The sequence below is a fragment of the Salmo trutta genome, chromosome 12 (assembly GCF_901001165.1).
Source record: "Salmo trutta chromosome 12, fSalTru1.1, whole genome shotgun sequence".
Lineage (NCBI taxonomy): Eukaryota > Metazoa > Chordata > Actinopteri > Salmoniformes > Salmonidae > Salmo > Salmo trutta.
This window is the reverse complement of record NC_042968.1, coordinates 83,330,263-83,356,667: the sequence shown is the minus strand read 5'-3', so window position 1 is coordinate 83,356,667 and position 26,405 is coordinate 83,330,263. Positions and strand designations below refer to the sequence as shown.

Below are 26,405 nucleotides of genomic sequence, written 5' to 3'. Positions count from 1 at the left end.
CCAGGAATTGGGCCTGTGCCCTCCCAGGCCCACCCATGGCTGCACCCCTGCCCAGTCATGTGAAATCCATAGATTAGGGCCTAATGCATTTATTTATATTGCCTGGTTTCCTTATATGAACAGTAACAGTGAAATCGTTGCATGTTACGTTTATATTTATGTTCAGTGTACATGGCCCTGGTGCCATCTAGTGGTAAAGAGGAGATACATTAAGCAGCCTTTTAACAGGGTGGTGGTCAAAATAATACTGAATCTTCCTTTTTACTTTCTAAAACATCGTTATTGAACAGATCACTACATCAATAATAACCTAATGTTAAAGTCAGAAGAGCCTCCTAGTAATGTGACAATCATCTTGTAAAATAATGGTTATTTTCGACATGAATATCGGGAGCATTGTGAATGTTACTGTGTTTGAACATGCATAGACAAAAAATAATCAGATTTATAGTAACATTATAGTAACATACGAAAGAGAGAACCCATCATGATGAATGGGCTTTTTTCTCGGATTCTACACAGGAAAACAGCCGGTCAAGTTCTGCAGACACATCAATTCACAGACTGCTTGATACACAGATTATATCACAGAAATAGAATTCTATTTCTATCAATGATATACAGGAGATCTTCCATTTGCTGGGTACAAGGGGCTGGGCTAACTAAGAAAGATGAATGTGTTTTTTCTCTACATTGGCCATGTTAAAGCAGGCTGCTAAAACAGGACACATTCAGCCACAGGGGGAAGGAAAAGGTTGCTGCAACGTAGCTACCGTTACATTATGATGGCAACTGTAAATGGTATTTACACATCCAGGTGACAACACATGATCTAATGAAAATAGAGATAGTTTGTTACCTTAGGTTCACAGCAGCCTAGACAACCTCTTATCATATCATATTTCAGTGTGGGCACCATGTGTCTTGGCTCCTGTGAGCAGTGGAGTGAACTCTTGGCCAAAAATACCCCAGCTCCTAAGGCACAACCGGGTTGTCAGGTTTCTCGCTCTGCTGAGACCTAGAGTGGGGTCCCACTACTGTCCAGGGGCTTGCATGTACCAGGGGATGTACCAGGCTCCTCTTGGGCAAGGGGAGTTGCCGTTAGGGCCAGTGACTCGGCTGCTGGGCAGGGTGCAGATGGTGTGGCTGCCAGTTGGCTCTGACCCACAGCTCATGAAGGCCAGGAAGCACCTGTAAAACTGTAACACATGACCTCATCAATGCAACGCATCCTGTGTGATAATGGAGTACTGATGTAAAGGTTTCAATTTCATCATCAAATCATTGACATGTGAGAACAATGGCCAGTGTGTGTGCCACTGACAGGCTGTTACCTGGTTGTTTAACAGCATATATATGATAGGGTTGAGAAACGTGCTACTTTTGGCACCTGGCCGAAAGTGGCTAGCAGAGCTACCACGCCGTAGGGCATCCAGCACAGCAGGTAGCAGGACACCATGGAGACAACCGTCACCAACACATGGGTCTCCCGCTGATGTGCAGACAACTGGTTTGTTTTGGCTACCTGAGGAGATGTGACATTTTATAATATAAGAATATATGCCATTTAGCAGACACTTTTCTTCAAAGCGACTTTCAGTCATACACTTTGCATGCATTGGATATACGGGTGGTTCCAGGAATTGTCATGATGTTGGCCTGTGGGTAAGGTTTATGACCCCCCATAAATACCTTTCTCCCTTTCCTCTCTTGACTCTACTGAAGGACTCTTGAAAAGCCTTTGTTAAACATAGAGAGTCGGGGAACATCAAAGTTGGGGGGAAAGGAACCATGTTTCGGTAATCCAAACAGTTGAAAATATGCGTTGGGACTTAATGAATATGATGTCAGTTCAGTTGGTGTCTGAGACATGATTACTCATGATAGGATGACATAAACTGTATCTGTCATAGTCCGTGTATGTAGGTGGCAGGGAAGTCAGGCGCAGGAGAAAACAGAGTGGTTTAAAAAATGGAATATTTATTTCCAAAACCAACGTAGAAAAGAATCCGGGTAAAACAATAACCCGTCGCACACCGATATAGAAACAACACGTACATAACAAACAAACACCGACAGAGAAATGAGGGGAATCAGAGGGTTAAATACACAACATATAATTACTGGGATATGAAACAGGTGTGTAAAGAGACCAGACAAAACCAATGGAAAATGAAAAACTGATCAATGGTGGCTAGAAGGCCGGTGACGTCGACCGCCGAACACCACCTGAACAAGGAGGGGCATCAACTTCAGTAGAAGTCGTGACAGTATCCTGGAAAGTCTACACATTATAGTTAGCAGATTCACATGGAATTGTTGTGCAATTTAAATGTTTAAATATGAAACTATTTGTGAAAATATGAAATGGACTTTTAGCTTCCAAATTAGAGAATTGGGTTTTCATAAGGTTTGAGCTCTGCTCACTCAGTGGCCCGCCCATGTGAAGAGACATTGGTTATAAACTATGAAACACGCCCTTCTCTCCCCTCCTATATATAGCCTTTTACGAAAATATTACTTTCTGTTCCGAGTACGCGAAGCCTGCAGCCTTACGTTAAAAGGACTCAGATAATAAGCTGTTCCGGGTACATTAGGGCGACGGTCTGATGTCAGAAGGATTCAGATAATAAGCTGTTCCGAGGACGTGAGGACGACGGTTCTACGTTAAAAGGACTAACATGTCAACTACAGAACTAAGCCAACCTCAGCGTGAGCTTTGGATGCGAATGGTATGAACTTTGAACTCTTATTCACTACAGAAGTGATACCTCCTAGCCGCTGAGTTAGCAGCGGCCGCTGTAAACATGGGCTAGGAAAGGACGGATGACGGTTCCAGTCTACCACACAACGACGATACTACAACGTATCCAATTTACCACCAGAGACATTCTTCCAAGGACAGGAAGATCTCTTTTGGGCAACACGGCCAGCATCTACGACCAACCTACCGAAGCGCAGCTCAGAGTAAATATTTATTGCATTTTCCTTTTCCAAATGGGAGGTAATTTAGAATGCATAAGATACTGTATTTATGATAGCATAGCTTCTCCCTTTGTTCCTCAGTCTTCCCGCTCTTTCACTCAAACCCAACCCCCTTTCCTTTGTGTAACCAGCCGTCATGTCGGCTCCGTCCACCAGGGACGTTTTCTGTATGACATCATTTGCATTCTGTGTATATGTAATTCTGTGTGATTATTTAGGTATTTAGTAAATAAATAATTAAACCAAAGTTTCTATTGTTGATTCAACTTGTTAGCCAGGGTTTGTGAAGATAACCAAGAATTTACAACTTTCAGATGAGACTGAAATAAGTTGACGAATAATATTGACTGCTACTGATGTAAAATATTACTAGGTCTTTAAGAGTTTATTCGGAAGATAACAGCTCTATAAACACTCTTTCGTGGTGCCCCGACTTTCTAGTTAATTACATTTACATGATTAGCTTAATCAGGTAATATTAATTACAGAGAAAGAAGTTTATAGAATAGCATGTCATATCACTTAATCCGGCATAGCCAAAGACACGACAGAATCAACCCACTGTCCTGGCGTTGCAAGTGCAATGCTCTACCAATTGAGCTACAGACTCATAGGACTATTTTATTCAAGTTACTTACGCTGACTAATTTCTCCAATCAAACCAACCAATCGAATCACTACCATCTAAAGAAGGCCACTACCATCTGAAGAAGGCCACTACCATCTGAAGAAGGCCAGATCAACATCCTTATGTACTGTAGATTATTGTTGTTATTCGAACTCGTTGTGTCAGCCACCTACAGTGCAGTCATGCGGTCATTATAGACTCCTTATTTGTAGAAGCTGTGTTGAAGACCTAATCTAATGCACAAAACCACAGTAGGTCTACAGTGTATAATAAGCATGGAAAAACTGATGCTCAAAATCATACCCAGTGTCACGCCTGCTCCCACTCCCCCTCTCTGGCGCTTGAGGGCGCTAGGCGGCCCATCATTACGCACACCTGTCACCATTGTTACGTGCATCAGCGATTCACGGGACTCACCTGGACTCTTACTTTATTGATTGCCTCCCCTATATCTGTCCTCACAGAATGCAGACACCAATATTGGAAGCATCAGGGAGTTTTTTGTTGTTGTTGGGGTTGGTAACGTCGGGTCCGGGTGCCCTTGCCGAAGGAACCGCAGGTGCCTCAGCTGGCTCGTCGGGCTTCCATGCTTTAGCTGGCTCGAGAGGTTTCCTTGCCTTGGTTGGCTCGGCAGGCTCCCATCCCATGTCATGCCTCAGCTGGCTCGACGGGCTCCCATGCCTCGTCACGCCTCGGCCGGTTCCCCCACCTCGGCTGGTCGGCTCCCCTGCCTCGTACGCCTCATCACGCCTCGGCCGACTCGTACGCCTCGTCGCGCCTCGGCCGACTCGTACGCCTCGTCACGCCTCGGCCGACTCGTACGCCTCGTCGCGCCTCGGCCGATTCGTAACGCCTCGGCCGGCTCGTACGCCTCATCACGCCTCGGCCGGCTCTTACGCTTCGTCACGCCTCGGCCGACTCGTACGCCTCGGCCGGCACTTACGCCTCGTCACACCTCGTCACGCCTCGGCCGACTCGTACGCCTCGTCACGCCTCAGCCGACTCGTAACGCCTCGGCCGGCTCTTACGCCTCGTCACGCCTCAGCCGACTCGTACGCCTCGACCGGCACTTACGCCTCATCACGCCTTGGCCGACTTATACGCCTCGTCACACCTCGGCCGGCCATTACACACACCTGTCACCACCATTACGCGCATAAGCACTTCATGAGATTCACCTGGACTCTATTACTTTATTGATTGCCTCCCCTATATCTGTCTTCACATGCAGGACATGCATTTGTGGCCCAACACTCAGGAAATGTGTTCCTAAATGAACACAGGGAATATCTATCTGAATGAAAGGAGAGTGAATAAAGAGTTATGTTTATGTTTATTTTATTTTTTATTTCACCTTTATTTAACCTGGTAGGCAAGTTGAGAACAAGTTCTCATTTGCAACTGCGACCTGGCCAAGATAAAGCGTAGCAATTTGACACATACAACAACACAGAGTTACACATGGAATAAACAAAACATACAGTCAATAATACAGTAGAACAAAAGAAAACAAAAGGTCTTATATACAGTGAGTGCAAATGAGGTAAGTTAAGGCAATAAATAGGCCATGGTGGCGAAGTAATGACAATATAGCAATTAAACACCGGAATGGTAGATGTGCAGAAGATGAATGTGCAAGTAGAGATACTGGGGTGCAAAGGAGCAAGATAAATAAATAAATACATTCTGGACCCTATTCCAACTAAACTACTGAAAGAGCTGCTTCCTGTGCTTGGCCCTCCTATGTTGAACATAATAAACGGCTGTCTATCCACCGGCTGTGTACCAAACTCACTAAAAGTGGCAGTAATAAAGCCTCTCTTGAAAAAGCCAAACCTTGACCCAGAAAATATAAAAAACTATCGGCCTATATCGAATCTTCCGTTCCTCTCAAATATTTTACAAAAAGCTGTTGCGCAGCAACTCACTGCCTTCCTGAAGACAAACAATGTATACGAAACTCTTCAGTCTGGTTTTAGACCCCATCATAGCACTGAGACTGCACTTGTGAAGGTGGTAAATTACCTTTTAATGATGTCAGACCGAGGCTCTGCATCTGTCCTCGTGCTCCTAGATCTTAGTGCTGCTTTTGATACCATCGATCACCACATTCTTTTGGAGAGATTGAAAACCCAAATTGGTCTACACGGACAAGTTCTGGCCTGGTTTAGATCTTATCTGTCTGAAGGATATCAGTTTGTCTCTGTGAATGGTTTGTCCTCTGACAAATCAACTGTAATTTCGGTGTTCCTCAGGTTCCGTTTTAGGACCACTATTGTTTTCACTATATATTTTACCTCTTGGGGATGTCATTCGAAAACATAATGTTAAATTTCACTGCTATGCGGATGACACACAGCTGTCCATTTCAATGAAACATGGTGAAGCCCCAAAATTGCCCTCGCTAGAAGCCTGTGTTTCAGACATAAGGAAGTGGATGGCTGCAAACTTTCTACTTTTAAACTCGGACAAAACAGAGATGCTTGTTCTAGGTCCCAAGAAACAAAGAGATCTTCTGTTAAATTTGACAATTAATCTGGATGGTTGTACAGTCGTCTCAAATAAAACTGTGAAGGACCTTGGCGTTACTCTGGACCCTGATCTCTCTTTTGAAGAACATATCAAGACTGTTTCAAGGGCAGCTTTTTTCCATCTACGTAACATTGCAAAAATCAGAAACTTTCTGTCCACAAATGATGCAGAAATATTAATCCATGCTTTTGTTACTTCTAGGTTGGACTACTGCAATGCTCTACTTTCCGGCTACCCGGATAAAGCACTAAATAAACTTCAGTTAGTGCTAAATACGGCTGCTAGAATCCTGACTAGAACCAAAAAAATTGATCATATTACTCCAGTGCTAGCCTCCCTACACTGGTTTCCTGTTAAGGCAAGGGCTGATTTCAAGGTTTTACTGCTAACCTACAAAGCATTACATGGGCTTGCTCCTACCTATCTTTCCGATTTGGTCCTGCCGTACATACCTACACGTACGCTACGGTCACAAGACGCAGGCCTCCTAATTGTCCCTACAATTACTAAGCAAACAGCTGGAGGCAGGGCTTTCTCCTATAGAGCTCCATTTTTATGGAATGGTCTGCCTACCCATGTGAGAGACGCAGACTCGGTCTCAACCTTTAAGTCTTTATTGAAGACTCATCTCTTCAGTAGGTCCTATGATTGAGTGTAGTCTGGCCCAGGAGTGTGAAGGTGAACGGAAAGGCTCTGGAGCAACGAACCGCCCTTGCTGTCTCTGCCTGGCTGGTTCCCCTCTCTCCACTGGGATTCTCTGCCTCTAACCCTATTACAGGGGCTGAGTCACTGGCTTACTGGTGTTCTTCCATGCCGTCCCTAGGACGCCTGCTGCTATGGAACCCTGACCTGTTCACCGGACGTGTTACCTGTCCCAGACCTGGGGTTTTCAACTCTCTAGAGACAGCAGGAGCAGTAGAGATACTCTCAATGATCGGCTATGAAAAGCCAACTGACATTTACTCTTGAGGTGCTGACTTGTTGCACCCTCTACAACTGTGATTATTATTATTTGACCATGCTGGTCATTTATGAACATTTGAACATCTTGGCCATGTGCTGTTATAATCTCCACCCGGCACAGCCAGAAGAGGACTGGCCACCCCTCATAGCCTGGTTCCTCTCTAGGTTTCTTCCTAGGTTTTGGCCTTTCTAGGGAGTTTTTCCTAGCCACCGTGTTTCTACACCTGCATTGCTTGCTGTTTGGGGTTTTAGGCTGGGTTTCTGTACAACACTTTGAGATATCAGCTGATGTAAGAAGGGCTATATAAATACATTTGATTTGATTTGATTTGATAGATGGGCTGTTTACAGATGGGCTATGTACAGGTGCAGTGATCTGTGAGCTGCTCTGACAGCTGGTGCTTAAAGCTAGTGAGGGAGATATGAGTCTCCAGCTTCAGAGATTTTTGCAGTTCGTTCCAGTCATTGGCAGCAGAGAACTAGAAGGAAAGACGACCAAAGGAGGAATTGGCTTTGGGGCTGACCAGTGAAATATACCTGCTGGAGCACGTGCTACAGGTGGGTGCTGCTATGGTGACCAGTGAGCTGAGATAAGGCGGGGCTTTACCTAGCAGAGACTTGTAGATAACCTGTAGCCAGTGGGTTTGGCGATGAGTATGAAGTGAGGGCCAACCACCGAGAGTGTACAGGTTGCAATGGTGGGTAGTGTATGGAGCTTTGGTGACAAAACGGATGGCACTGTGATAGACTGCATCAAGTTTGTTGAGTAGAGTGTTGGAGGCTATTTTATACATGACATGACATGTTAGGGCATAATACAGGCAATGTGGGTATATGTCCCACTACTGCACTAGTGGTAAGGTGGACTAGCCAGCCTGCCTCACCTTCAGAGTGACTGCAGACCTTCAAGCTGGCAGAACTGAGCATGAATGATGGTGGCCCACTGGAATTGCACAGCTGTCTCAACATGATAAATGGTTTCACTGTGTTGAATGTGTAGTGTTAAGGATTTCCAAAGGGGGCATTTTCTTGCTATTATCTTTAGCTAAGGTCTGCTGTACATGTCACAGATTTAGGACATACATTGTGACATTTCCACTTCCTGCTTTTTCAAAGATTGTCACTGTCTTGCATATTTCACCATAGTTTATCCTCCTTTGTATTATTACCAAAACACATACAGTGGGGGAAAAAAGCATTTGATCCCCTGCTGATGTTGTACGTTTGCCCACTGACAAAGAAAGGATCAGTCTATAATTTTAATGGTAGGTTTATTTGAACAGTGAGAGATAGAATAACAACAAAAATATCCAAAAAAAGGCATGTCAGAAATGTTATAAATGGATTTGCATTTTAACCTGTTGGGGCTAGGGGGCAGTATTTACACGGCCGGATAAAAAACGTACCCGATTTAATCTGGTTACTAATCCTACCCAGTAACTAGAATATGCATATACTTATTATATATGGATAGAAAACACCCTAAAGTTTCTAAAACTGTTTGAATGGTGTCTGTGAGTATAACAGAACTCATTTGGCAGGCAAAAACCTGAGAGATTCCTTTACAGGAAGTGGCCTGTCTGACCATTTATTTGCTTTATTTGACATCTCTTCCAAAAACTAAGGATCTCTGCTGTTACGTGACACTTCCCACGTCTCCAATGGGCTCTCAGAGCCCGGGAAAAACCTGAATGACGTAATTCAAAGCCCTGGCTGAAACACACGAGCGCTTTTGCTAAGTGGTCTATCAGCAGACAAAAGGCTTAGGCGCGTGCACTGCCCGCCCTTTCTGTTTTTCCCTCTATTTACAGACAGGCAGATTCCCGGTCGGAATATTATCGCTTTTCTACGAGATAAATTGCATAAAAATTGATTTTAAACAGCGGTTGACATGCTTCGAAGTACGGTAGTGGAATATTTAGAATTTTTTTGTCACGTTATGCGCCATGCGCGAGACCATGATTTACCATTCTGATAGTGTCTAGAACTCACGAACAAAACGTCGCTTATGGAACATAACGATGGATTATTTGGGACCAAACCTACATTTGTTATTGAACTAGAAGTCCTGGGAGTGCATTCTGACGAAGAACAGGAAAGGTAAGACCATTTTTCTTATAGTCAATATGATTTTGGTGAAGGCTAAACTTGCCGGGTGTCTAAATAGCTAGCCCGTGATGGCTGGGCTATGTACTTAGAATATTGCAAAATGTGCTTCATCCGAAAAGCTATTTTAATATCGGACATATCGAGTGCATAGAGGAGTTCTGTATCTATAATTCTTAAAATAATTGTTATGCTTTTTGTGAACGTTTATCGTGAGTAATTTAGTAAATTGTTAGTAAATTCCCCGGAAGTTTGCGGGGGGTATGCTTTTTCTGAACGTCACATGCTAATGTAAAAAGCTGTTTTTTGATATAAATATGAACTTGATTGAACAGACATGCATGTATTGTATAACATAATGTCCTAGGTGTGTCATCTGATGAAGATCATCAAAGGTTAGTGCTGCATTTAGCTGTGATTTGGGGTTTTGTGACATTATATGCTAGCTTGAAAAATGGGTGTCTGATTATTTCTGGCTGGGTACTCTGCTGACATAATCTAATGTTTTGCTTTCGTTGTAAAGCCTTTTTGAAATCGGACAGTGTGGTTAGATTAACGAGAGTCTTGTCTTTAAAATGGTGTAAAATAGTCATATGTTAAGTTATAGCATTTATCAGGTATTTGTATTTCGCGCCACGAGATTCCACTGGCTGTTGACTAGGTGGGACGCAAGCCCAGGGAGGTTAAAGGGAGTGCTCCTAACTGCAGCTTGTTACCTGTAAAAAAGACACCTGTCCACAGAAGCAATCAATCAATCAGATTCCAAACTCTCCACCATGGCCAAGACCAAAGAGCTCTCCAAGGATGTCAAGGACAAGATTGTAGACCTACACAAGGCTGGAATGGGCTACAAGACCTTCGCCAAGCAGCTTGGTTAGAAGGTGACAACATTTGGTGCGATTATTCGCAAATGGAAGAAACATAAAAGAACTATCAATATCCCTCGGCCTGGGGCTCCATGCAAGATCTCACCTCGTGGAGTTGCAATGATCATGAGAACGGTGAGGAATCAGCCCAGAACTACACGGGAGGTGCTTGTCAATGATCTCAAGGCAGCTGGGACCATAGTCACCAAGAAAACAATTGGTAACACACTACGCCGTGAAGGACTGAAATCCTGCAGCGCCCGCAAGGTCCCCCTGCTCAAGAATACATATACATGCCCGTCTGAAGTTTGCCAATGAACATCTGAATGATTCAGAGGACAACTGGTGATAGTGTTGTGGTCAGATGAGACCAAAATGGAGCTCTTTGATATCAACTCAACTCGCCGTGTTTGGAGGAGGAGGAATGCTGCCTATGACCCCAAGAACACCATCTCCACCGTCAAACATGGAGGTGGAAACATTATGCTTTGGGGGTGTTTTTCTGCTAAGGGGACAGGACAACTTCACCGCATCAAAGGGACGATGGACGGGGCCATGTACCGTCAAATCTTGGGTGAGAACCTCCTTCCCTCAGCCAGGGCATTGAAAATGGGTCGTGGATGGATATTCCAGCATGACAATGACCCAAAACACACGGCCAAGGCAACAAAGGAGTGGCTCAAGAAGAAGCACATTAAGGTCCTGGAGTGGCCTAGCCAGTCTCCAGACCTTAATCCCATAGAAAATCTGTGGAGGGAGCTGAAGGTTCGAGTTGCCAAACGTCAGCCTCGAAACCTTAATGACTTGGAGAAGATCTGCAAAGAGGAGTGGGACAAAATCCCTCCTGAGATGTGTGCAAACCTGGTGGCCAACTACAAGAAATGTCTGGCCTCTGTGATTGCCAACAATGTTTTTGCCACCAAGTACTAAGTCATGTTTTGCAGAGGGGTCAAATACTTATTTCCCTCATTAAAATGCAAATCCATTTATAACATTTTTGACATGCGTTTTTCTGTATTTTTGTTGTTGTTATTCTGTCTCTCACTGTTCAAATAAACCTACTATTACAATTATAGACTGATCATTTCTTTGTAAGTGGGCAAACGTACAAAATCAGCAGGGGATCAAATACTTTTTTCCCCCACTGTATTAGGATCTGAGCAGTCTGTTGGGAGTGGTCCAGGACAGGGCCATGGCAGGTGGATGGCTCTGTGTGGAGGGAGGTGAAAGATGCTTTAAGAGAGACTGATTCTGCCATCAGAGAAGGAAGAAGATGTTTACTGAAGATGTTTACTCAGGGCCACAAGGCTATAAAAAAAGCCTTCAGCACATCATTCATTTCCTTTGTGTGACAAACAGTCGAGAGACATAACCAACTTTGACGTGATCATCAGTCGCTATTTTTCATGTACAAGCATGCCCCCCCGTCATCATCGAAATACTCACCATCATCAATATAAATCGGTTTTAGCATTAACCAATCACGCTGACTCAACCCACGGATGAAAAAGAGGATCTTTCCATAGCAGATGACCATGAGCAGCAGGGGAAGTAGGAGGCAGAAGATGAAGAGGCAGGTGACATAGGAGATGTTCCTAGAAGAGCGCTGGGGCCACTGCACTGAGCATATGGTGCCTGGGTCCTCAGGACCATAGCTGCTCCAGCCAAAGAAAGGTGGCACCGTCCACAGCAAGGAGTAGAGCCAGATGCCCGCGATGGCCAGCCAGGCCTTCTTGTAGTCAGACGGGTCAGCCTTTGTGTAAGACAATATCGTGGAGTAGCGTTCGTAGGACAGGACGGCCAGAGATACTAGAGAAACGATGCCTGCACAGAGAAATGGATGGAGGTGCCCCAGTTTCTGTGCATTAGAGATGTATAAGATAAGCATGAAGTGTCTCCTCTCTAATGGGAGTTTGAGTCAGAGCTTCCCGGGCGTTAAAGAGGAGACACGTCATACTCATCGTAGACATACCTAACACACAGATACTGGGTGAGTGTGGAGGTAGAGTAGTAGCTGTGGTGAGAATAACAGAGGAAGCAAAAGTTTCCACATTGTAAACCATAAGTCATAGCATTGTGTTAGAACCTATAACATACATTACACTCTGTCTCCAGATGTCAGCCTTTTAATCCACAATCTAAATGGTGGACAAGTAGTCTACTCCACTTGGTATATGAAAGGTATGCAGAGCATACCATGTACAAGAGGACAATTTATATAATTTCTGCTGTGGACAAAAATCCAGCTAATAAATAAGATGTAAGTATTATTCTACTGGTCAGCAGACACCGTAACCAAGGTGTAACGGCCGTCGTTGAAGAGAGTAGACCAAGGCGCAGCGTGGTTAGTGCTCATCATGAATTTATTAAAGATAGAACACTTTAAACAAAAACCAAGAAACCGACAGCCAAACCGTTCTGTCAGGTGCAAAACACTAAACAGAAATTAACTACCCACAAACCCCAAAGGAAAACAGGCTGCCTAAGTATGACTCCCAATCAGCGACAACGATGTACAGCTGTCCCTGATTGAGAGCCATACCAGGCAAAAACAAAGAAATACAAAGCATAGAAAAAAGGACATAGAATGCCCACCCAAATCACACCCTGACCAACCTAAATAGAGACATAAAAAAGGCTCTCTCAGGTCAGGGCGTGACACAAGGTGACAGTTTGCATATTGTTGAGCCATGGACAAGATACAGTGAAAGCTTACATAAGAATAATATACTAACATTCATCAAGAAAAACTGGTTTGACTTGAAAGTTTGACTCAAAATGTGCCTCTTTACCAGTCAAATTGACTGTGTAGCGAGTATCAAAGATCAAACATGTTATTTGCTTATTTACTGTTAATTCAAGACTAGGATGCATGTGGTATGTATCTCTCACACAGGACGGAGAGCATGGTGCGAGGGGACCTGTTGAAACATGAGATTGACATGCAAGTTTCTTCCTCGGTTTTCAGTCTCTCTAAAACTTTACCATTATGAAAAGGAGAGGAAGCGTATAGGTTACCAAGTCAACTAACCGAAAAGCATGTTGGCGAAACCGTACCACTTGCACCCTTGGTCTCCGATGAGCCATCTGGCTTAGAGGCTCGCAGCAAAACTGAAGGGAGTTCCAAAGATAAACACCAGCATGTCACTCACGCTTATGTTGAGCAGAATGAGGTTGATGGGAGTCCTCAGCACCTGAAACCGTGCGAAGAGGAGAAGGACGAAGAAATTGCTGATGAATCCTAATAGTAAAATGACACCGAGGAATACTGCAACCACTGTGTGCCCTGTCCCGCTGAGCTCGGACTTCTCGCTGTATTTGAGAGAGTCACGGACACTGTCATTCGCGTTGGGGTTCGTCGCGGAGCTGTCCTCGGTACTGAAAATGAAGTTGCGACTTTCAACAACTATTGTAGCGCCTTGCGGAGTCAGTGGTGCTGAATGAGACATTTCAAGGGGCCGGGGGAGATTGTTCTGGACCTTAGCTCTCACTCACACGTTGTCAGTGCGGTCATGGGCAATACATCTAAGACTCGCCTGCAGATTTCAGTTTCCACTGCTCTCGCTCTCGCACTCGCTTGCAGGCTATCTATCGACGAATCGGCCCCAGACGGCTCAACGCCAACTCTTTATTTATCTCCCATTCCCATTTGTTTTTTTCTTAGTTTTAATTGAATGTGCTACGCGATGAGGAAGTCGGCGAAACACTAAAATAGTTGAATTAACCAACAAGGGTAGACTATGGCTAATAGACTCATGTAATTAGATAAGCACCCACATCAGTCTCTGTTCAATGAATACAAAGCACACTGACGTAACACAATGGGTGCTTTACATAGACAGGCCAATTACGATAGTTGTCCACTAGCTGGTCTTTTGACCAATCAGATTTTTGCCAATAATTGGGCAAATGGTCAGAATTGACCGCAGCCAAACACTTAAGTTGCATTTCCCAAGGACAATTGCCCCCTCAAAATACTGTACGTTCAGACTGTTTCACTAATGCACAGTGTCCCGAGCCATAGTCCATTACTGAATACAATAGGTTCTGTTGAGTGGCTATTTTCCTATTAGTCACAACAACCTGCTCACTTGTATATGCCATACTGTTCACAGTTAGATAATGTTACACCAATGTTCTGGTAAATATTGAAATAGCTGCATGACGATCTGGAGCCCAAGACTTATATTTACATGGAGCTTTTCTTCCTGTGGTTGAAAGGGCCATGATACTGTTCCATCCCAGGGGGTCATCTCACTTCCTCCATACAGAGACACACAGAACTGCATTTCAGCATAAACAGGTGTTATTACCTCTAGCTTTGAGTATGTTGGTCATCTAAAGAGTAAAGAAAGCATGTATTTACAGAGCCCGAGAGTGTGGAAATTGGACTGCTCAAAAGCTTTTCAGATCGTTATCTGTGAAAATTGAATTATTCGAGCCATAACTCTCTCAAGCTGTATCCAAAGGTTGGGATGTAACCCTTGGAGAGATATTTTGATCTCATCAGTCTCAGCAGCCTATAAGACCCAGCAAAGTGCTCCCATTGAGGGAGCAATCCCAAATAGGCCAGCTGTCACACTGGAGCAGCTTCTAGATCACCTCTCTACTTTGTTCTTCCACTGTGGTAATGAATTGTAAATAAAATAACATTTTATTGGTCATATTTAGCAGATGTTATTGTCGGTGTAGGGAAATGCTTGTGTTCCTAGCTCCAACAGCGCAATAGTACCTCACAATACACACCAATCTAAAAAGAAAATAACGGACTTAAGGAATATAGAAATATTTTGACAAGCAATGTCAGATTCCGGAGTATATATATATATATATAAACACATACATACTCCGGAATCTGACAATATATATATATATATATATATATATATATATATATATATATATATACACTACCGTTCAAAAGTTTGGGGTCACTTAGAAATGTCCTTGTTTTCCATGAAAACATACATGAAATGAGTTGAAAAATGTATATGAAATATAGTCAAGACATTGACAAGGTTATAAATAATGATTTTTAATTGAAATAATTATTGTGCCCTTCAAACTTTGCTTTCATCAAAGAATCCTCCATTTGCAGCAATTACAGCCTTGCAGACCTTTGGCATTCTAGTTGTCAATTTGTTGAGGTAATCTGAAGAGATTTCACCCCATGCTTCCTGAAGTACCTCCCACAAGTTGGATTTGCTTGATGGGCACTTCTTACGTACCATTCGGTCAAGCTGCTCCCACAACAGCTCAATAGGGTTGAGATCCGGTGACTGTGCTGGCCACTCCATTACAGACAGAATACCAGCTGACTGCTTCTTCCCTAAATAGTTATTGCATAGTTTGGAGCTGTGCTTTGGGTCATTGTCCTGTTGTAGGAGGAAATTGGCTCCAATTAAGCGCCGTCCACAGGGTATAGCATGGCGTTGCAAAATGGAGCGATAGCCTTCCTTCTTCAAGATCCCTTTTACCCTGTACAAATCTCCCACTTTACCACCACCAAAGCACCCCAGACCATCACATTGCCTCTACCATGCTTGACAGATGGCGTCAAGCACTCCTCCAGCATATTTTCAGTTTTTCTGCATCTCATAAATGTTCTTCTTTGTGATCCGAACACCTCAAACTTAGATTTGTCTGTCCATAACACTTTTTTTCCAATCTTCCTCTGTCCAGTGTCTGTGTTCTTTTGCCCATCTTAATCTTTTCTTTTTATTGGCCAGTCTGAGATATGGCTTTTTCTTTGCAACCCTGCCTAGAAGGCCAGCATCCCGAAGTCGCCTCTTCACTGTTGACATTGAGACTAGTGTTTTGCGGGTACTATTTAATGAAGCTGCCAGTTGAGGACTTGTGAGACTAGACACTCTAATGTACTTGTCCTCTTGCTCAGTTGTGCACCGGGGCCTCCCACCTCTCTTTCTTTTCTGGTTAGAGCCAGTTTGCGCTGTTCTGTGAAGGGAGTAGTACACAGCATTGTCCGAGATCTTCAGTTTCTTGGCAATTTCTTGCATGGAATAGCCTTCATTTCTCAGAACAAGAATAGGCTGACAAGTTTCAGAAGAAAGTTCTTTGTTTCTGGCCATTTTGAGCCTGTAATAAAACCCAGCTTCAATAGTCATTTACAACATTAACAATGTCTACGCTGTATTTCGGATCAACTTGATGTTATTTTAATGGACAATTTTTTTTTGCTTCTCTTTCAAAAAGAAGGACATTTCTAAGTGACACCAAACTTTTGAACGGTAGTGTACATATACAGTACCCGTCAAAAGTTTGGACGTACCTACTCATTCAAGGGTTTTTCTTTAGTTTGATTATTTTCTACATTGTAGAATAACCGTTCCACTGGTGCATGTTCATTAATTGTTTATGGTTCATTGAACAAGCATGGGAAACAGTGTTAAAAACCTTACAATGAAGATCTGTGAAGTTATTTGGATTTTTACAAATTATCTTTGAAAGACAGGGTCCTGAAAAGGGGACGTTTCTTTTTTTGCTGAGTTTAGTTATTGTCTGACTTAAAGTCATGCATCCCCATTCCAAACAGAGCATGCAGAAATGACAGACAATAAGGCACTTCCGGGTGTCAGTATCACATTGTCCCCCTCCCCAGTAGATCTGGGGGCAATGTGTAGGAGGAAAAGGAACTCACGTTTCACGCTTAGTTCCCCTGTCCTCTTTTCTTCATTAACCTTGCAAGACTGTGATGCAGGATTCCATGTGGGCTCACATCTAATCAAAATTATTGAGGAATAGACACTTTCAAGCTACTGTAATTGGTTGACATTCTGAAATACGTGATGGTGGGCAAGGAGTGTCGAGGATAAAACAACAACTGATATCATGTTCACAGTCTCACCAGACATGCTTCCCATCTACACACAGTGGAGGGGGATTGTGACATGAACTTCTGGCATCTCAGATAAAGGTTGCATTCCCAATGGTTGTATGCCACATCATTGACTGTGTCAGACTGGCAGATTGCTATAACATGTGGTTAGCTGATACTTAAAATACCTATCCAGGCGTTGTAATATCTGGCATGTGTCAGCAACCCCCAGGGCAGAGGAACATGCTCATTGTGGTTAGCTGATATGTAAAACACCTATCCAGACCAGGTGTAGTAAGACCTGGCATGCGTCAGCAACGCCTGGAAAGAGGAACGTGCCCAAAACCATTACTTGGAGGTGGAAAATCTGTCACAGTTAGAGTATAGGGGCAGCAGAGTTTTGTGTGTGAAAGACAATGTGTGGGAGATGATGGCTATTGGTATAACAGCACCTTAGTGATACATCTGTGCACATGATTAAGAGGCTGGACGTGAGCTTGTCTGGAAGTTGGATGTGTGTGGGTGGCATGGACGTAAGTGAATCTGCCTTCCCCAGAGGACTTATCACCTTAATCCAGCACAGCCAGCCAGCTACTGAGAGAGTAGACATATCGATCTTTCCCTCCCACACAGGCTGAAACTTCCACACTGCACAGGTTGAAACATCCACACTGCACAGGTTGAAACGTCCACACTGCACTGGCTGGCTGAAACGTCCACACTGCACAGGTTGAAACGTCCACACTGCACAGGTTGAAACGTCCACACTGCACTGGCTGAAACGTCCACACTGCACAGGTTGAAACGTCCACACTGCACTGGCTGAAACGTCCACACTGCACAGGTTGAAATGTCCACACTGCACAGGCTGAAACGTCCACACTGCACAGGCTGAAACGTCTACACTGCACAGGTTGAAACGTCCACACTGCACAGGTTGAAATGTCCACACTGGTTGAAACGTCCACACTGCACAGGTTGAAGCGTCCACACTGCACAGGCTGAAACGTCTACACTGCACAGGTTGAAACGTCCACACTGCACAGGTTGAAATGTCCACACTGCACAGGCTGAAACGTCCACACTGCACAGGCTGAAACGTCTACACTGCACAGGTTGAAACGTCCACACTGCACAGGTTGAAACGTCCACACTGGTTGAAACGTCCACACTGCACAGGTTGAAGCGTCCACACAGGCTGAAACGTCCACACTGCACAGGTTGAAACGTCCACACTGCACAGGTTGAAACGTCCACACTGCACAGGTTGAAATGTCCGCACGCACAGGCTGAAACGTCCACACTGGTTGAAACGTCCACACTGCACAGGCTGAAATGTCCACACTGGGTGAAATGTCCACACTGCACAGGCTGAAACGTCCACACTGCACAGGTTGAAACGTCCACACTGCACAGGTTGAAACGTCCACACGCACAGGCTGAAACATCCACACTGCACAGGTTGAAACGTCCACACTGGTTGAAACATCCACACTGCACAGGTTGAAACGTACACACTGCACAGGCTGAAACGTCCACACTGCACAGGCTGAAACGTCCACGCTGGTTGAAATGTCCACACTGCACATGTTGAAACGTCCACACTGCACAGGCTGAAACGTCCACACTGCACAGGTTGAAACGTCCACACTGCACAGGTTGAAACGTCCACACGCACAGGCTTAAACGTCCACACTGCACAGGCTGAAACGTCCACACTGCACAGGTTGAAACGTCCACACTGCACAGGCTGAAATGTCCACACTGCACAGGCTTAAACGTCCACACTGCACAGGCTGAAACGTCCACACTGCACAGGCTGAAACGTCCACACTGGTTGAAACGTCCACACTGCACAGGCTGAAACGTCCACACTGGTTGAAACGTCCACACTGCCAGAAACACTTCCCACTACTTCCCCAGTCTCTGCTGCATTTTTGAACATTCCACAACTCTCCCACTGGGCACACGCTGGTTGAATCAACTTGGAATAGACGTCTGTGCCCAGTGGCTCTAATGTGTGGTTACTTTTTCACACAAACAAAACCAATCTGCTGCCTTATGGCAACATCTACAGAGCAATCAATAATAGAGGTGAAAGATGAAACAATATCATGCATGGTTGCCATTGGTAAAATTGTCAAATTGATTTTCCATCTCAAAATAAATCATATGACAAGACAGACACTTGAGTTCCAGCTTTAAGGTTGAAATCGAGTCCACTACGAGAGAGCCAATGAGAAACACGGATGTAAACCCTTTCAGTTTTACACTTCTCCAAGGCTAAGTCCCCAATTGTGTTTCCATTCCAGATGACTCATATCAAGACCAAGATCATTTAGTTCATTACACAAATTCTTAGTATAAAATACATTAAAGCGATTTTGTACATTTTTTATGTGTTTTTAAGGGAAATAATCAAAAATATCTAAATCACTTTTTTTTAAATTAAAATCGCCAAGTATTCAAGAACAGAGTACTTCCATGCCAACAGTTCAATTCCTCAATCCTCAGTGTGTCACATTCCACCAATCAAACTGGGAGGTGTGGGGCAGTTTAGCAGTGTATATCCTGAACAAGGGGGGTGTAGACAGACATCTCTCTACGTCTCCTCTTCATCACTTCCTGTCAGGCTGCTGTCAGTGGAACCTACTTCTGAGTCCTCAGAGGTCTCTGGTTCCACCCCTGGGTCATCTGCTACCTTCACCCCTGCTTCCTGGCTCTGAGAGTTGGAGGGCTCTGCTACTCCAACTACTCACTCAGTTTCAGGTTGGATGGTGTCCTCAGGTCTCTGCTGTTTGTTTGCTAGAGCACCCTCCGTATAGCTTGGAAAAAGGAATCCTTGGTAGCAGTAATCCATTCAGGTAATTTTGTCCAAAATTAGGTTGTAGGTTTGGAATTTTGACCTGGAGTGAATGCCATCCTGTGGAGGGTAGCATCCTGTATATGTCCCTGCCAAAACATCCAAGTTTAGCTAACTCCAAATCTATCCTTTTGTAAAAAAACACGTTGAAAAATGTGAGAGCTCACATGCAGCTGTGTGTCTCTCTTTCTCCCTCTAATGCTCATCCACATTGGTGTTAAGTGGAAATGCCTGGCTCATATGCTACTCTCTTAGGGAGACTTCCTTGACAAGTGTGTTTATCTCCCATTAAGATTGAGTCAAAGCACAAGCTGCCATGTTACACAGAAGCAAGCTAGGTCTGATATTTCAGATTGCACAAGCTGCCATGTTACACAGAAGCAAGCTATGTCTGATATTTCAGATTGCACATGCTGACTGCACAAGTTGACGTACAATCTTTGTTTTTCTATTCATTCATTTAGCACAAATGAAAAGGTGTTCCTCCTTGCTGAATTTGAAAGGTGTTAAGGGATGGGTAGCCGATGTCTTGGGTGAGATCCATCTTGCCAAGTAGGCCCCTCGTAGTTCCCCTCCGCTGGGAAAGAGGCGCTCTTGTGAGGAAGAGGAGTGTGGTTGCGTTGGACGCGTGGTAGTGCCAAGCAATTCTCATACACGAGGTCTGCCAACCAGGGCGAAACAAGAAGAACATATATTTACACCATAAGCACCTTCTCTCTAATCACTCATGATAATGTCCTAATATGAGTCATAGAATAATGATAAATCAGAATGATTCTTACTTGGAAAAAATGGGATCTCACCAAAGTTAGGTCTTCTGATGGAGATTTGTCGTTGACTGGAGTCGGAGAAGGCTGAGGTGCTATCTGTGGCACTGGACTTGATGGACCTCACTGAGGGCATGCGCAACAGAGGGCTAGGCCTGGATTTGGCTCCAACTGTGGCAGTATGGCTCCATTCTGAACAAGACAAGTTATACATTTATAACTTTTTATTTTCACATCAACATTTATTTTTTGTATACATTTAATTTAATATGACAATGGTCAAACTGAATAATTTCATTTCTAATTTGGGTGGTTGTAAATACCAGAGTATTCTTGGAGTCTAAAGCTGCCAAAGCACAAATGGATTCTCCATTGTTTCCTCACATTCTCCTTCATCAGACAGGGGAACAGAAATATAAAGAACCCTGAAACACAGTGGTGAGACTGACGTTAGGTTATACCCTGTTTACCCAATACCCTATGACGTAGCCCTTTCCTGTAGTCAAATACAAGCATTTCGCTACACCCGCAATAACATCCGCTAAACACGTGTATGTGACAAATAAAATTCGATTTGATTTGATTAACAAAAGCACTCTCTTTGGCCTCATTGGTGGAATGTTATTAATATTTTTCATAATTGCATAATTAAGAAAGATTATTTAAAAGAAAATGAATAAAATCTGGTGTTTCTATGTCTAACAGTTTCGTTATTGTCACGTCCTGACCGGTAAAGGGGTCTTTTGTCATTGTAGTATGGTCAGGGCGTGGCAGGGGGTGTTTGTTTCGGGGTTTTTGGTCTAGGGGATTTTGGTTCTAGTTTTCATTTTCTATGTTCCATTTTCCAGGTTTGGCCGAGTGTGGTTTCCAATCAGAGGCAGGTGTCTTTCGTTGTCTCTGATTGGAAGCCATACTTAGGCAGCCTGTTTCCTTTGGGTTTTGTGGGTGGTTATTTTCCGTTAGTCTGTGAACCTTACGGAACTGTTTGCTGTCGTTTGTTTTTTCTTTTTTTACGTGTTCTCTTTAAATAAACAAGTAAGAATGAGCACTATACCCGCTGCGCCTTGGTCTGTCCTTAACAACGCTTGTGACAGTTATAGTTCAGTCTTCTGTGATGTATAGCATATAAAGTGTAATATTGGGACGCAAACTCAAAATGTAATACATTTCAACTCTATATCTGACATCGTATATGTGTGTGAGGTGTATACTTTTGTTTCAAAGTAGATTTGTTTAAGACTACCAAGAATCACTCTGTGTGACCCTGATTTAGCCCACTGCAGTGAAAGGTTAAAGGGATGAACTGGCATCAGGTTATACCCTATACCCTATGACTTAAACAGATGAATGCCTGGTGCTTGGCAGCAGTCACTTACCTTGCAGACCGTTCAGGACACAGAAGACGTAGAAGAGAGGAACCTTGGCTGCCCCCCAGGCGAAGAAAGCCACAGTCCAGGTGAGACCCAGCAGGAAGGTGAGACTGGACACCCCCTTCAGGTCCTGCAGAAGGAGTCCACTGTGGATGCCGGCTGGCTGATTGACCCGCATGTGGCGGATCTGGACCAGGACCACAACGAAGGTAACCATGTTGCACAGCAGCACCAGCAGAATGTAGCGCACCACAAACACATAGAAAGCCACTTCATCTTGGATCCAGCAGCTGATAATAGGAGAGAGTAGGATTTATGTACGCATCTGAATAACAACCTCAGTCCAGAATCTACAAAACACAGATATACTATACAGACACTAATACCACACAATGGTCATCCATCATCTACACGTAGCTCAATTTAACTGTATAAAGTTTTGACTTGAGTTGACATTGAGAGTGTCAGATACATGTCATTCAGTGTCATAAAAGAAAGTGCTGATCATCTAATGACCGGGAATGATAAACTACCGCCGGATGAATCTAATACCCACAATGCCTCGGAGTTATCCAGTGGTTCCATGGACTCACTGCCGAGGGAACTGCCATAAGAATCTCTCTTCACAACCAGAACAAGGCAACACATAATCAGAGGGATTCCTGCAAGAGGGTAGGAAGATGGAGAAGGAGAAGAGGTGATATGGTTCAGTTTATAAAAGTAACGGGGAATACTCATAACTAGTAAAAAAATATATATCAAAAATGTGACTGATGTTCTAAATGAACTGAGAGGTTGATCTCACCCCATCCCAGGGCGCAGAGCTTTAGAATGTAGGAGGGTACATAAACATTGAAGACTCTGACCAAGGCAAAGTACATGTGCACAGCCTCCAGGCCCATCCAGGTGAAAGAGGCCAGCAGGACGTAGTGCAGTGTGGAAGCCACCGCCACACAGAGCCCATAGCTGCCAAAGGAGGAGAGCCAGGAGTTGACCAGGAAAACCATGTTGAGCCCCAGCAGCGCCAGAGACAAGTTCATGAGGATCTTGGATGGATAGTCTCTGCGGAGCTTCCTGTGAGGGAAGATGGGGGGATGTGAGACAGAGAGAAAGTAGAGAGGGCAAGAATCAAGTAGATTGTATAAAGTGTATGAAAAAAGGAGGAGGCTGTGGAAAGAATAAGTTACTTTACAAAAGACGAAAATATGATAGTGTGAAAACAGGAAGACGGTAACACTCTAAAAAACAGAAGGTGCCGGGTGTACAGTATTTAACTGGATTGATTCATACTCAAATGCTGTGTATGTCAACACAGTGATTCCCAGGAAGAGAGAGGATACACCACAGCCAAGATAAGTTATGATGGTCAGAATTTCCTCATTTGGTATGTCGATTGGTGTCCTGGATACGTCCTACAATACAAGTGAGGACAGTGGGGTAGAGAATGGCATCATAGTGACAACAAAGCTTCTGTAAAGTTTTGTAAGGTGACTGGCCTTTACCAGAAGTACTCCAAAATGAGTGAGGTGGTCACACAGGCATGTGGTATAGTAAGCACTGGTGTTGTGCTTCCTGCATCCATGCCGTTCCCATCCTCCCTTTCCATCTGTAGTAATATAAACAAAATACTCCATCTACCTCTGATATAACACACATACAAATCAACTCGAAGTATACTCTTTCAAAAATGTTCTGATTTTATTTGTTTGATAATTATTCAGTGATTTATAATGGGACTCACCATTTTGATTGAAGTCCCAGTAGACACACCTCCTTACCAAGCTTCAAGAGAAAATATAATTGGATCAGGCAGTAAAATATGGGTTTGATTGATCATTTTACAAGTGGTTGTTCAATTGATTTATTGTCACCCTTACGAAAATGGATTGCAGTTAGAGTGCAGTATAACTGTTGTCGTGTCTTTAGTATCCTTAATGTGAAGATTGTTATTTTATCAAATCAATTCTCTGTGTAATTATTATTACTACGTGATTAAACTAATCATGTAAACTTTAATTAACTAGGAAGTCGGCGCACCACGGGAAAAATGTTTATAGAGTCTCTATTTCCCGAATAGACTCTTCAGATATTTTCATATCTTATCAATTAGTCTTCCATAATTGATTATTAATTGTTACCTCATTAATCTCATTCCAAACGTCATAAAATTCTTGGTTATCTGCACGAACCCTAGTTTCCATAATAAATCAGCAATATACAAATTGGCTTAATTATTTATTTACTAACTAACTAAATAATCACACAGAATTACAAACATACATACAACAGGATAGATTATACATTGATTACTAATCATGCCATGAAAAGTCCCTAGTGGACTAACCCGAAATGACAGCTGGTTACACAAAGGGTGGAGGAAGAAAGAGCGGGGGGAGGAGAGACAAAGGAATGAGTCTGTATCGTATCTTGAGAAGCTATGCTCATGTAAATACAAGAGATCGCCATTGTCCTTTGTAAAATCTTTCTGGTCGTAGTGTTGATTAGTGTGGATACAATGGAGTACCCTGTAGTTCTTAGAAGATTGTCTGTGTCCTCGTGATGGCAGAGCATACAGGAGAGAGAGACAGAGGGAGAGAGAGAGGGGGAGAGAGAGAGAACATATTATACGTTCTCAGCTGCAGACTGATAACCGTGACGACTAGGATTTAATCACTTATTTTATGTAGTGATCGATAGTTCAGAGTTCATACCGATTTGCCATATTGAGGCTGAGCTGTATTCTGGCTGGTGTAGTAGAAAATTAACCATTTCAACATGGGGCTCGTGACCTCCACGTTATCTGGTCTCATGTAAATTTAATGAGGTAGTATTGTAGTTCAACCATTTGCAACCTCAGTTTACACCGTGGTTTGCGTGGTTTTAACCATTCGAAACATCAGGCTTACCATGGGTCTCTTTGGCATGAAATGTAAATTTCATCACAGGTGGTTTTATACATTTCAGAGAAAAGAGCGGTCCATGATGCCTAATGTGATGTCTGGGCTCACGGGGGTGTGGCCACTGACTGGTTAATCTTTATCTGAAAATCCATACTCTCATTTAGAAGGTTAACATCAAATTACATATTTTCACAAATAGTTTTATGTTTAATCCCGTTTCACAATATTTAGATGTACACCTGACAGCTGGGAAATGTACACTTTAAGAGATACCGTTATGTGTGTTTCCTGTCCTTCATGAGATCAACAAATGAAACACACTCGACATGACGTCCCTTAATTAAGTGTCCATGTTCTACACCCAGAAAGGGCCATGTCACGACACTGTAGTTTGAGTGCAGTACAACTGCAGTATGCTACAAATACTGCATCCAAAATAACACTAGTTTTTTTTAGTAATTTTGTAGTGTAACTGCAGTTAGAGTGCAGTATAACTGCAGTTCAACTGCAGTACAGTGTTCTGCAATTACTGCGTCCAAAATACCAAAGTCGACTGCAGTTACTGCACTTTTACTGCAGTTTCAAAACTGAAATCTTTTTTTGTAAGGGCAGTAAGTGTTCCACATACTGCATTGGACATCAGGTGATGCAGTGTCACCTCAACATCCTCCTCTAGGTCCTTGATGGGGCCACTGCTATTGGTGACACTGGCTGAGACCAGATTTACTTCTATCCTTTAACACAATACAGTTCTGACATAATAAACCCTGCTGTGGTGCAACTCTGTTACCATGAAGAGAGTTGGGATTGCATAAAGCTGAAACTAAACCCGCGGCTAGGTTCCACTGCGTTGAGGAAATCTGTACTTCAAGGCTGAGGGTAGGGAGATGAATGCAACCGTTCCTTTGAATGGATCCTTGTTGATATAAATCTAAAACACCAAGATGAATTAAGGTCATGACCAGAATGCCATCTCAATATCAATGACTGTACAGATGGTTAAACTAGCTTTATATTATATTACCTTGTGTTTTGAAGGATAACGCTGGTAAACTGTTGTTATGTATGGAATTTAATTAGCGCTAACCTCAGGGTTCAGGCCCTCTGCAGCAGACGAGACGCCAAAGGTGAGGCTCTGAAACTGGTCAGGGTCAACATCCACCACAGAGATCGCCATTGCAGGAGCAACCAAAGTGCAATTTGTCTGGTAAAAACAAGACATATTGTCCCCAACCATCTCTGTAACGTTCAGTATTCTACAGCGCAAAGAGAAGGAGACAGAGAAGAAAACACAGTGAAGACTGATGGCAGAGCATACAGGAGAGAGAGACAGAGGGAGAGAGAGAGGGGGAGAGAGAGAGAACATATCAATTCCTACAGCTTCAATAGACTAGGGCTACAATCCAATATCCATACTAACATTTGCCCAGTACATTCCTTCATTCTAAGTGGTATGTTAGTGTGGATACTGGACTGGGTCCAAGGTCTATCGTGTTCATCTGTGTGGTTTTGAGAAAGCCTCCTCCTGATCACTGCTCCATTTCTTTAACCAACTAATCTGTGTGGTTGGGCTGAGTGGAACAGAGAGAA

General features: G+C 43.5%; 1 pseudogene; it reads right to left on the bottom strand.

Annotated features, from left to right (window-relative positions):
- Positions 1–1,034: 1,034 nt before the first annotated feature.
- On the bottom strand, positions 1,035–13,565 carry LOC115202637 (pinopsin-like; annotated as a pseudogene).
- Positions 13,566–26,405: the final 12,840 nt, after the last annotated feature.